Genomic DNA, 11,276 nt, shown 5'->3' on the forward strand with positions numbered 1-11,276 from the left:
ACAGCTGCCTTCTCTTCTTCCCTGGAAGCAGCAGAGACACCAGCTGGGGGGTGAAACCATCCCCCCCTCCCGTGGCAGGATATCCCAGATGCCCGGCTGAGGACAAGGCGCTGGGAGCTTCAGCTGTAGCCCCTGGGGTTAAGCCTCTCAAGGCCTCTGCAAGGCTGGCAGCAGGTGCCCATCATGCTCAGTGCAGGTCCCAACCGCAAATCTTTGAGTGGAGCCTAGCCCTGAAACTCCCAGGGAGCCGGGTGTCATTGCACAGGGCACGTGATCAGCAGGGCAGAGAGGCTTGGAGCAGGTAGTTGTGGCCGAGTGGTGAAGGCGATGGACTAGAAATCCATTGGGGTTTCCCCGCGCAGGTTCGAATCCTGCCAACTACGGGGCGCAGTCCCCTTTTGGGCTCCCTGCAATTGACCACGCTGCAGCCAGCAGTGGGACTCAGCTCCACACTGTGCCTGGTGCCCAGGGAGACAGTGAAAGCCCCTTGCCTACAGCACTTGTCCTCGCTCCCCTACCCACCCACCCCCCCCCCCCAAAATTCCTGGATGAAAAGGAAATCCTGCTCCCGTTGGCAAGGGAGGCATGTTGGGGAAGAGAATGGACCAGTGCCGAGTACCAGCCATGACAAGTGGTCCAACGTTGTTGGCTCCTGAGCAGAACTTAAGAGCCTGATCTCACCTCAGACCTCATGCAGAACAACCCTACCAGCTGTCTGTCCTCCCTAGGCCTGAACCTACAGCAGCTCACCTCCAAAGACAGCCTGCACAGCATGGCCCTCATTGCTAAAGATGAAGGGGAGGCACCTCCTGGATCTGAGATCTTGCCAGCACTCACAAAGTGCCCCTCACTTTAGGTCTCACAAAGGCAGACTGGTGTGGAGCAGCAGGCAAGGGGTGGGGGTGGGGGGAAGAGAAGGGGCCAGCGCCAACTATGAGCTACAGAATGGGGGAGCACAGCACAGCACAGCACTGGCAGGGCAAGGCCCTCACCGCTGGTGTGAAAGGCAAGGCGCCAACTGCTAGACAACTTGCTTAGAAGAACGAACACTGCCTAGGACTAAGGGCTTTTACCTCAGCATCAACGTCACCTGACGACCCAACCTAAACTGGTTGCAGATGATAAACCAATGGAAGACTGATCTTTCAAAAAAGACCCGGGTATACAGCCACGGCCAGAACAGCAATCAACGTAAATCGAGTATAAAGCCCCTCCACCTGCACAGGACGTTGGTTTAGAACAATGAAGATTAACACCCCACCGAGCATCTGTCCACACCACCTGCCCGGGAGAAGCACATACTGATTTGGGGAGCAATAGTAACTGATTAGCCCACCCCTTAACATGAGTAATTTGATTGGTCGACACAACTGTATTGTAAACATATACCAACCCTGCTTTCCTCTATCTCGGGGTCCTCCATGCATTAGGCTGGGCCACCACTACATGCACAGCCAAATTAGGAGGATTAATTCCCTTGGTAATTCTACGCTTGGTAATGCTAAGCGTCCTTGTCTCCCTCCTCGGCTGGCAAAGAACGGATGTTGACACCGGGCACAATCCCACAGCCCCCTGGGCGTTGGCTTTCTGGGCAGGGTGGCAGCCCTCCTGAGCTCGCTGGAGAGCAGCTCCCGTCTGCCCTGCAAAGCAACAAGGCTGCCCCCTCGCTCCGGGGTTTCTTCCAGTGCCTGCAGAGCCAGCTTGGGTGACCAAGAAGAAAGTCCCCATGCAGGGTTATGGGCAGGAGATGTGGGGAGAAGGGCAAGGCAAGGCCCTTGAGCTGCCCCCCCAGGCCCAAAGGAGGTGAACTTTCCAGAGAGCCCATTTTCTGGCCCGCGTGAGGGCACAGGACAGAGGAAGGGAAAGAGGCATGAGGGCTGGCAGCGCCAGGGAGCATCAGGCAGGGCCGTGGGAGGTGCCGGCAGAGGTGCTGGGGGGAGCAGAGTGGCGCAGCGGAAGCGTGCTGGGCCCATAACCCAGAGGTCGATGGATCGAAACCATCCTCTGCTAACTGGCCCTTTTTTTCCCTCCTCCTGACAGCTGCTGCCTCTCCCAGCAACTTTTGACCTGCACTGCTCTAGCTCTCTGGGCACCCATGGCCACGGCCCTCCTGTTCCCTCAGCCCCTTCTCTCTGCCACTGCCACCTTCTTTCTCCTTTGCCTTCTTAGGAGCCAGCACTCCCATAGTGCCCCTCGCCAAGGCAGACGGGTGGCTGTGGAGCAGCAGGCAGAGCTCCCCCCACAAGGAAGTGGGTGGCCTGGGGACACAGGCATTTCTCCCTTCCCATCCGGCAGCTCAATCCCAACTTCCCAGCCGCAAGCAGGGACCTCCAGGAATCTGCAGGTGGGGAGGAGGAGGACAAGGCTGCTGCTACTTTGGCAAACACCAGCGCAATCAGCTTGACCATCTGGGGGGTTTCTCCATCCTAGTCTGTTTGCTGCCGTGCTCACTCGCAGCTCCAGCCAGGAGCAGGGCTGAGTAGGTATTCCCAGTGGGCACTGTATTGGCCATACGTGGCTAGGTGTTGGCAGTGGTGGGGAGAGGGGCTGCTGCAGGGTGGCCTCTGTGGGGAAGAGCTAAGGGGCTGCCCTGCACCACACACACAGCTGGTTCCAGGGGCCTCCACAACACTGAGCCATCTGCAAAGCTTGTGGCACCCAGGGCACCCGTGCTGGCTGGAGCAGGTGGATACTCCTGAAGGAACTGCAACCTGCGGAGAAGGCACGCCAGTGAAGACTTCCCCTGATGGGCCTGAAGCCTGTGGAAGAGCCCACGCTGAAAGAGATTTTCCTGTTCAGAAGCGCAGCATGGGGAGAACCCATGCTGGAGTAGTCTGCAGTGAAGGAGTGCAGCTGAGCCTGGAAAAATTGGGAGGCATGGCGGTGTTTTCTTTGTCTTTTATTGCTCACTACAAGACAAAGCACACACATAGCCCGAGTCTTTCCCTCTCTTCTGGCTGCTCAGGACTGGAATTCAGTGCTGGACACCCACCCCCTCACTCCCACGTGCACATCAGCAGGTGCTCTGAACCCTAGACTGTACCACAGGTCTGTGCAGAATCCATGCCTGCAGCCCAGGCCTGGTTTGTCCAGTGTCCTGCTCCAACCCTGGGCAGTCCCTGATGCCAATCCACTCTCCTCACTGGCTAGTGCAGCTTGAGATCTCCTAGCAAATACCCCTCTCACACACACACACACACACCTCCCGAACCCCCCCGAAAACCAGAAAAGCACAGTCTGACAGAAATGAGCTAGGAGTAGAATGCAATGAAAACAAGACCAATCGCATTCTTGCTCTTCATGGGTGTGCAAAGGGTTTCCAGGATGAGTTGCTCCTTCCCCTTCCCAGGGATCCAGGTGAGGCAGACCAGCCTGCTGTTGCCCCCATTCTCCTTTGTGCCTTTTGGGAAGATAGGAGTGACAATGACTTTCTTCCAGGACTCAGGAACCTCTCCCAGTTGTCACGACCTTTCAAAGATAATGGAGAGTGGCCTCTTCTATGGGTCTTTCTTCCTGGAAGTGCTTCGCGTGCTGGCAGCAGGAAGATAGCACAGGTATCTGCAGGTGAGCTCCCTGCTACCTGAGTACCTGACTGGCCAGAAGCCAGAAGATCGCTTGCATGTTGACTGTGAGGTGGCCTCTGGCTCTGCAGGCAATGGGCCATCCACAGGAATAGCGCTTGTGCTAAGTGCTCGTCTTCATTCCAGAGTGGATACCACTGCACGGTATATCTTTTTATATCCAAACACTTCTTGGTCCAAAGGAAGTGAACAGTCCCTGAGAGGGAGATCTGAGAACATGCGGGCATGACAGTGTCAAAAATGGCTGTCCGGCAATCACAAAGCAGTAGGAGAGCCCACGGGGAATGACGCTGTCAGAAGTTGCCTCTTCCCTTTGTTTAGTGAGTGGGGGCTTCCTTGCCCGATGTGCTTCTGGGTACACAGGTAGGGTTGGCTGGTCCTGGCAGCCAATCACAGGTCTGCCTGAGAGCAGGTGGGTACAACGGGGTCCAGAAATGGCTGTCAGCCAATCACAGAGCAGTAGGAAAACATGGTGGTTATGGTGCTTGTTAAGAAAATGGCAGCTGAAAGAAAATGGTGCCCCCCGTGTATGCAGGGGAAGGTACGTCCCGGTCACGTGTACTTCATCATTCATCAGTGCCGGCATGGGCATTCACCAAAGCAATCATCCATCACCAAAACCAGTGGCAGCACAAGGCAGGTTTTAGCCCAGGAACAGGTAATGCGCGGAGTCCTGCAACACAAATTGCTTACTGATTGCTGAGCTACTACTACACATGTCTACAAGCTACGGACATATCCAGTGCCTAGGAAGAAACCCAGGCTGGTTGCTGTGCCTTTTTAATTCAACCAAAGGCTACATCATGCAACCACACATTAGCCCAGGACAGCCTGACTGTGACTCTGATTGGGGCAGCCTCCGACCGCGCTACCTCAGCGTTATGCCCTCTGGTATTCCCCATGGGCACTGTATTGGCTACACATGGCAAGGTTTTGGTAGTGGAGGAGTCAGGGGGTGCTGCAGAATGGCCTCTGTGGGAAGAGATAACGGGCTGCCCTGTGTCAGACACAGCCAGTTCCAGCTCCGCAGCGGACCCACCGCACAAGACAGCTGAGCCGTCGTCAACATTGGTGGCCCCTCTGTGAAAACATATTCCAGAAAGGGCAGAAAATGCCGGGCAGAGAGAGGTGGGAGGAAAAAAAAGAGTGGGTAAGAGCAGAGACACATCCTGCTTGGACAGGTAAAGGAGTCTGGTGTGAAGCACTGAAGTTGTCCCGGCACAGGGGAGAGGAAAGGCGGTGTTTTATGTTTGTCTTTTTGTTTCTCGCTACTTGCATCTGCTTTAAGTGTCCAAGAATTGATTTTGCCCAAGTCAAGCCTGATTTTCCCACAAGAGTTTTTGCTAAGCCATGTCCGTGTGTTTATCTTGAGCCATGAGATTTCTCATTGTGTTTTCAGTGCTCTGCATCGCCCTGCGGGTGGGGAAAGTAGTGAGCAGCTGGGTGGGCGTTTGTCTGTGCTTAAACCACCACAGGTACGTACCCACAAACGCACATGCACCTGCATAGCACGTGCGCAGCTGGCCCACATGCGAACGCAGATGGGGAGCGTGACCATTACCAGCAGCCAGCAGCTGGAGTTTCCGTAGCCAACAGCTCACAGGCAGAGAAGCACACCCAGGTGCCAGCAGGTTGAGGTCGTGTGTATGTGTGCAGGGGGCTGGAAGGAGGAGGCGGGATAGTCTGTGAAGCGGAGGAGCAGGCAAGAGGGCAGTTGGTGACCTGGCAGAGCAGGAGGCAGGCAAGAGTGGGACATAGAGGAGCAGGAGGGAGGCCAGGCTCTGGGCTGGAGGAGCGGGAGGCAGCAGTGCATGCAGGAGCGTTGGTGGTATAGTGGTGAGCATAGCTGCCTTCCAAGCAGTTGACCCGGGTTCGATTCCTGGCCAACGCAGACCAACTTTTCTTCTGCCTGGCTCCACAGTGCCTTCCCCATTTAGCAACAGCGGGCTGCAGGGGCTGCTTTGTACCATTCTGAGATTCTCAGGCAGTGTTGAAGCACTGCAGCAGGTGCCCGGAGAACCTTGGGATTCTCCATGCCTGGGTGTCACACTCAAGTTTCAGTGGGGCTCAGGCACTGAGTCACCTGCTCTAGCTTTGGGGCTAGCCCTGCTTTAGGCAGGCATTTGGACTAGTGACCACCTGAGATGCCTTACAGTCTACCTCCTTCCATGAAGCAACAAGTCCCAGAGAGATCTGTGCCCTCCTTCCTCCTCTACGTCATGGGCAGTAAGTGAGCCTCTTCCCCACAGGAATGGGGGAGCTCAGTCGTTGCTCTGCACTTGGCGCATCCTCTGTGCTTTCACCATGACTCTCCAGCCCCTTTCCCACAGACTGGCTCCTCGAGATCGGCACAGCACTGACCCCGAGGTTGGTGTGGCACAGCCCTCCTTGCCCAGCCTTCCCAGCTCCGAGGAGGGAAGAAGGAAGCACCCTTGTTGCCCCAGGAACTGTCCATGAGGCAGTGTTGCATCCCAAAGTTGGAGCAACTCAGGTTTGTGGATTTCCTTTGTCAGAATTAAGGTGAAACGACACCAGGGGAGTTCAAACAACAATCAACATTTATTTAACCTATCTAACTTTGTCCAAGTACACATGAACTTGTTAATATGAACCTTGCAACATGTCATTAAGCCGCTGTTTGAGAAGAGAGGGGAGGTGTAGAAAAAGAAATGGAAAAAGAAACATGAAAGATATCAGAAGGAGAGCCCTCCCGTTGAGTCACGAGTTTCAGAGCAGACCCCCTTGCTTTCTGGACTCCTTCTCAAAAAGGACCCCAGGGGCGGCTAGATCCACTCCTGTTCTCAGACTTGGTCAACGGTTTATGTTTAAAAGGATGAGGTGTAGGGACTGTGGAAAAGAGAGAAGGAAAAGAGGGAGAGAGAGAGAAAGAAAGAAAGAGAGAGAGAAGAAAAGGGTTTCACCATTCCTGGGTCCAGCGTTGGTACAGCCAGTGTAGAGATCAAGGTCCAGAGGGCGCACGCCGAGGACTCGTTCTCCCTTCTTTTATAGTGTGTTAGTCAATGGTCTTGACATGCACAGACCCATTCCCAGGGTCCTCTGGAATCGGTTGGAGAGCTTTGGTGGGGGGGGGGTCATTACAGAGTTGCCTCTCTTTTTCTTCTGGCATGACCGCTTAAGATAGAAGCACAGTCCCAACTTCCGTGGGACCTTCTTCCACAAGGCGCATATGCTGTGCTCCTTCTCCTGGTCACTTAAGATAAGGACTTGCGGATTTGGAAAAGCGCAGTCCCACCCTCCAAGGGGCCCTCTCCTTCGGCCACATTGTCCTGTTCACAAAACTCCAGCGTTTTCACAGAGGCCGTTTTCTTCACCAAAGTTCTTCAACGAATGTTTGAGACATTGACTATAATTTGTCAGACTGTCACAGGCAGCACTGCAGGCCAAGTGCTTGGCTTGCCATCCCCTGAGGCTCTGGAGGGAATGGAGGAAGTCACGGGAAAGGTAGACGTGTGCCTGGAGCCCTTCACAGGACATTGGCATGCGTAGAGCCGTAATTCACTGATGGTTCCTTTGGTTGCTCCCCTGAAGGAGTGCCTTGGGCTTTGGGAGATGTGTCGGAAGTGTGCTGCCCCTGTGCTGGGTACGCCGGTTCCATGTGGTACGAAGCGAGTGTAGGAGCTGCAGTCGCCAGTCCACAGCCCTTGGTGGGAGCAAGGCAAGGGTGCTCCCAGGATACAGCTCCCCCTGCAGCAGTGCCAGGAGGAGGCTGGCTGAGGTGGGCTGGCTCTGGCAGCTGCAGGGCACGGACCAGCAGCAGCAGCAGCAGCGGGTCAGGATGGCGGAGTGGTCTAAGGCATTGCATTCAGGTTGCAGCCTCCCTGGGAGGCATGGCTTCGAGTCCCACTCCTGACAGGCTCTTCTCTCTGGCTGCCCCCCTTCATGGCTTCTCTCTCTTGGCCTCTCTCTTCAGTGGAGGCTTCTTGCCCCTCTGGGGGCTCTGCTCAGCCTGCTGACCAGGTCTTGCTGCAGTCCCAGCTCCTGTAGAAGGAGAAATGGGCATACCCATGTGCGGTGGAGGATCCACAGGGGACATCACACACAGACCAATGTGATCAAGTGAAGCCCATTTACTACAACTTTCAGCACAGTTATATACCCTATCTGCTTACGCACGCGCCTTATACAATGCTCTGATTGGTACAATATCCCATTTCACGCGCCGCTATCTTATCCTTTATTGGCTGCTCAAGATTCTTCATGAGGCATCTTGCGGTTGCTTATCTCATTCTTTGGCATCCAGGAGTTGTTTGTGAGGCTCTTCTTATCTTCCTTTTTGCCAGCGTACAAGGACACAGCGTCCTTGTCCGCTTCAGCACTTTGAATGCTTATGCTTCGTTCCCAGCTAAAGGCTGGATTGCTCACATGTCCTTGCTCAGCCAAGAAATCCTCAATACCCATGCTGCCCCACCAGTAGCAGGTGGGTAGGCCTAGAACAGAATCATGGAAGGAGGAGAGCCCCTGGGGAACTCCACTTTTCCACTCTCCCCTACAAAAGTCACATTCTGCATGCCTCTCCTCTCCCCTGCAATGTGCAGCTTTTGGCATTCTTCAAACATTCACCCACAAAATCCTCTCTCCCTGCTTCCACTTTCCCCTCCAACAAGCCTTCTGGTTGGAAGGCATTTCAGGGAGTCAGAGAGTGCATCCTCCTGCTTCTGGCAGGCTCCCACCAGCTGATCAGTGCTTTGTCCTTTCGGGTCATAAAATACCTTGAGGACAGACGTTTCACAGCCTCTCTGGACCCCTGTTCCCATGCTTAGGCACCCTCCGGGTGATCATTTGTGTTTGTGTAGCCAGTCACAACCTGCCTGCTCAACTTCTGACCATGGCGCTCATCCTCCAGCCATCGCAGTAGCCTCCTGGAGTAGGCACCAGGAGGCTCCTATTAGATCCCCGCTAAGCATTTTCTTCTCCCAGCTGAGCAAGCCTTGGGTCCTCAGCCTCTCCTCACAAGGCCAGAGCCCCCTGCCCCTGACTATCCTAGGGATCCTCCGTGGAACTTGCTCCAGTTTATCATCACCTTTCCTTGGTTCCCCAGATAGTCCTTCTTCCCCCGTTTTGGAGATGGGGCAACTTTTCCCTCTCCTTAGTCATCAGGGAGCTCCTCTGCCCTCTGCTCCCAAAGCTGGAGAGCCCCTGCGATGCATCCTTCCCTCTTTCAGGCCCAGTGGCACACTCTGTTGGTGGCAATCCAGGATGTGGCATTGACCAGCAGGATTTCAACCCAGAAAGTTTCCCTGAGCTGGCAGTTCCTCACCAGCAAACACGGACAGCACCAGTGGGAAGAGGGACAGGTGGGAGTAAAGGCCCACCAGTAAGAGGCCAACAGGGGCATGGCAGGCTCTCTCCAACACTGCTGACAGGACAGAGGCATCCTCACACAATCCCACCCCAGGCTGCACGAGCACTGGTGGCATTTTTCAGAAGGACCGCAGTCAGGAAGTATGAGCCACAGAAGAGGTCCTCCTGTGCACACAGGAAGAGGAAGAGGAAGAGGGGACATGCACAGGGTGGTATCAGAGCATGCCAGAGCGTGTCAGGATTGAGGGAGATGCTGAAGGAGCTGGGATTGTTCAGCCTGGAGAATAGACAGTGAGGGGGCTTCTGCTATATGAAGGTAGCTCTCTGGCTTGCCAAGGCCTGCCCTTGGCCAGGAAGTCCTTGGGAGTGCAGGACACAGGAGTGGCTTGGCCTCCTGCATGAGCCAGCCTGGCCTGAGCTGCAGCTCCCAGGGGCTGGGGAGCTCTGGGAGATCTCTGACTGCCCATTGAAGCCTGTAAGGGGGGCACAAAGTGTCGGTGGCTGCATCGATGGCTATAGTGGACAGAACATTTACCGTGACCTTGGGGAAGTGTGAGGGACTGTGCTGACTTGCTGACTCGACATTGCTGCTGCCTCAACATCCTGTTGTTGTAGGGGAGTACGCACAAGACGTCCCCGAAGAAACCACCATATCCGCGCCTGCCGAGCTGTGCTTGCCCGATAGGGTCATGAGTTCTGTGGAAATGGGTGGACTTTTCAGAGAAATTGTGGGGACTGGGACAATAAAAGAACTGTGTACTCCCCTCTCGTGGGCGGAAGACCCGAAACTGGAAGACATCGGAAGGACTGTGACACCTGAAACTGAAGGAAAGACACCTGACAGGCAGCAGAAGAACCCAACCCTCCATCACGGGCGTCGGAACCAACTCAGCGGGACGTTGCTGGCTTCATGCTGGTGGTAACTAGTCTTGCTACCTCTCTTCCGTTCTCTTGCTTAGGTCTGCCTCTTTTTCTTCTTCCTCCCTCTGTTCTATTGCAGTTATTGGTTGTTGTAGGAAATAAAAGCTATAAGGTTGTACAGCATATGACCTCGTTTGTGTCTTAATCTCGCTCTCAGGATCATTTAACAACCCTCCCTGATATTGGATGGGGACAGGAAGCAAACAGACTGGGGACCACGGGCAGCCCCAGCAGGCAGTGCTGCCAGGAAGGAAACCAAGGACAAAATGCCCCAAGCAAGGAAGCTGCCTTGTGGGCACTGGCCCACACAACCCACTGGACCAGAACCCTTTCTCCCCGAGTGCTGGGTGAGACTAGCAGAGCCCCAGGAAGACCCTCCATTGCTTGGAGAAACGCTGTCTCAGCCCCAGAAGGGACATCCCTCCTCCTGCAGCGGCACAGCATCTGCATGGGAAAGGGCTGTCCCTTTCCCCGTGCTCCAGCCCCTGAAGTGGGGAGTCCCTCCACCTCTTTGCAAGACCTTCAGAGACTGGGCCCTGCTCTTGCTGCTCCCAGACACTCCTCCCACCTTGCTCGGTCCTGCAGATCCCAGGGATGGATGAGGAAAGCCCTCAGCAATGCTGCTTCTCCGGGACATGCTTTCAGATTTGTGACTCTGTGGAAATTTAACCCTTCTCCAGTGACTAGTTGTTTCTCACACCCTCTCTGAATGTAACTCGCCATTTGAAATCTTAGGCTTGGGCACGGCAGCCTGGTCTGTCCTGTGGGTTCAGAAGTGCCAGCTGCCAGCCCAGTGCTTTGGGCAGTCCAAAGGTACCAGGCGGTTGCGTCCTCAGTGTCCTGGGCTAAGCCTGAGATCTAGTAGAGTGTCCCCGCATGTGTTTCCTCCTGTCTGACTGCTGGGAGGAAGGGCCCTGCTCTCAACACACAGACTCAAACCCTGGCACAAGGAGGATAGCTCCAGTGCAGCTTCTCCCCACTGTGTGCATGGACCCTTGGCCAGGTGGACCCAGGGCGTGTGGGAGAGCTGCCTTGAGCTAATAGTAGAATGCACCTAAGTCTGGACCAGTCTGGAGCAGCCTCAGGAGAGAAAACCCTCATTCTCACTGAGGGAAGGGCCGCTTTGGGGCAGAAGGGGACAGCGTGTCCTGCAAAAGAGGACCGGGGTCTGAAGTCAGCCAGGACTGTCCCAGCAGAGGAAGGCAGTCCAGCTTGTGCAACCCATAACAAGCTGCCTTGGGTCCTCCTGCCAGCTCTTCCCTCTGTTGAACCACATCCCCTGCCCTCTCTCTTGGCCGCCCCCTTTGGCAAGGTCAGGAGCTTGGCTAGGACCGCAACCAAGAGTAAGGATATGTGGTTAACGGCTGCTTAGTATGAGGTACAAGGTGAGAACAGGACAGGCAATAACTTACAGAGGCAGACTGGGAGGCTGTCCAACATGGGGGTGAAGGG

The 11,276-nt window shown here is 55.2% G+C and overlaps 3 non-coding genes across 3 annotated transcripts; all 3 read left to right on the forward strand.

Moving 5' to 3' along the window:
• Positions 1-301: 301 nt before the first annotated feature.
• Positions 302-383, forward strand: TRNAS-AGA (transfer RNA serine (anticodon AGA)). The gene has a single exon. It is a non-coding gene; the product is annotated as a tRNA-Ser (tRNA).
• A 1,555-nt stretch (positions 384-1,938) lies between these two features.
• On the forward strand, positions 1,939-2,010 carry TRNAM-CAU (transfer RNA methionine (anticodon CAU)). The gene has a single exon. It is a non-coding gene; the product is annotated as a tRNA-Met (tRNA).
• A 3,390-nt stretch (positions 2,011-5,400) lies between these two features.
• TRNAG-UCC (transfer RNA glycine (anticodon UCC)) lies at positions 5,401-5,472 on the forward strand. The gene has a single exon. It is a non-coding gene; the product is annotated as a tRNA-Gly (tRNA).
• The last annotated feature ends 5,804 nt before the right edge of the window (positions 5,473-11,276 follow it).

Source organism: Haliaeetus albicilla, chromosome 12 (genome assembly GCF_947461875.1).
Source record: "Haliaeetus albicilla chromosome 12, bHalAlb1.1, whole genome shotgun sequence".
Lineage (NCBI taxonomy): Eukaryota > Metazoa > Chordata > Aves > Accipitriformes > Accipitridae > Haliaeetus > Haliaeetus albicilla.